Below are 1,883 nucleotides of genomic sequence, written 5' to 3' on the forward strand. Positions count from 1 at the left end.
ACAAGTGGCGGAGCCGGGATTAGAACCCATGACCTCTAACTCCCAAGCCCGGGCTCTTCCTACTAAGCCATGCTGCTTCTCTTTGCATTAGAAACAAGTAGTGTAAATAATGCCAGGTTACTAAAGAACATTAAATGAGTCCCCAGTCTCAAGTGTAAAGTTCACTGAATTTGATGAATTTCAAGACTTATGCTCAGTTGATGACTGAATGGTTGCAATTTCACTGTATTGCTGTTGACATTTTTCCACCATGAGACATAATAGTCTAAATGACATCCAAGGTTCAGATGGCATCGATCTTAAATTTGTCACATTTGGTCTTTAGTAATTAGTAATTAGGGAATTAAAATCCATATAGCTCTAATTAAAGTGTTGAGAAACCAATAGTTGCGCACAAAGGGAAAAAAAATCATTAATATTACAGTAGTTGTTTCTACTCCCTCTCAGGAGTACACCTGGAGAGTTTCCAGTACTTTACCAGTCTTGGCTATGGAAGGGAGAGTTAGGCAGAGGCCTACCCATTCCATTCCTAGCTTGGGCAGTGGCTAGTGAGTGGAAGGCAATCTGCTACAAGTCAAAACTCACCCATGCTGGGTAGCAGAGGCATGGAAGAATGTCAGGGGCGGAGACTTGCGTTTACTGTGAGGAAGGAGGCAAACCAATTCTGGATTTTTACAAGAAAACTCTATGGATACACTACCAATCATTCTGGGATTGTAGTTGGAGAGTGGGGTGTTCAGGGAGAGATGTGTCCGTGGTATAGCTTTGGGTCGGAAATGACTCGACAGCATAAGACAAGTTGTTTCGAAGTATAAGGCATTTCTATTTTGAAAACATTTAAAAAATTTTAAATGGTTTTTCAAAGAGGCTTATCAATAAATAATGACAATTAGTTACAGGATAAATGAATATATATATATATATGTATATATATATATACATGAAATAAAATGACAGACTTTACATTTTTAAAATTGAACAATAATAATTACTGTGGTATTTGTTAAGCATTTACAATGCGCCTGGCACTGTCCTAAACACTGGGGTAGATACAAGTCAATCGGGTTTGACACAGTCCCTGTCCCATGTGGGGCTCACAGTCTCAATCTCCATTTCACAGATGAGGTAACTGAAGCACAGAGAAGTGAAGCGACTTGCCCAAGGTCTCACAGCAAAATGGCCGAGCCCGACTCAGAACTCATGACCTCCTGGCTTTCAGGCCTGTGCCTACGCCAAGCTGATTCTCCATGGAAGACTAGGAGAAGACTCTTGATCCCTGGAAGACTAGGTACCCGAGTTCCTTTTGATTCAGAAGACGTTAACTGAGAGCACTTGAAGCAACCCAGTTGGAATTCAACTTTCACCATTTAGACCATCTTTTGTACATGTCAACAAATCAAATGACCATTTTCATCTAAACGGGTAGTTCCCTTGGGCCGCTACTCTTGTAGTTTCCAGTCAGTTCTATCCAACACTATCAAAATCTGGATATCTTCTAGGATTCTTTCTCTTTGGCTGTCTCCTCTTTGATCAATCATTGCTATTTATTGAGTGCACACGACACTTGGGAGAGTACAATACATTAGAGTTAGTAAATATGATTGCTGCCATCCAAGAACTACGGTCTAGCTGGAGAGGGAGACATTAAAATACATCACTGATAGAGGAAACAGAGTATAAGGATATGTACAGAAGTGCTGTGGAGTTGAGGTGAGTATCAAAGTGTTCAAGGGCTATGGATCCAAACTGATAGATGATACAGAAGGGAGGGCAAAAGAGTGGTGAAATGAGGTGAAAATCAGAAAGCTGGCTTGCTTTCTGATTTTAATAATAATAATAATAACAGTATTTGTTAAGCGCATACTACATGCCAAGCACTGTTC

General features: G+C 40.3%; 1 non-coding gene across 1 annotated transcript; it reads left to right on the forward strand.

The window, feature by feature from the left end:
• The first annotated feature begins 437 nt into the window (after positions 1-437).
• On the forward strand, positions 438-575 carry LOC119938812. The gene has a single exon (XR_005454515.1). It is a non-coding gene; the product is annotated as a small nucleolar RNA SNORA7 (small nucleolar RNA).
• The last annotated feature ends 1,308 nt before the right edge of the window (positions 576-1,883 follow it).

Source organism: Tachyglossus aculeatus, chromosome 16, assembly GCF_015852505.1.
Source record: "Tachyglossus aculeatus isolate mTacAcu1 chromosome 16, mTacAcu1.pri, whole genome shotgun sequence".
Classification (NCBI taxonomy): Eukaryota; Metazoa; Chordata; class Mammalia; order Monotremata; family Tachyglossidae; genus Tachyglossus; species Tachyglossus aculeatus.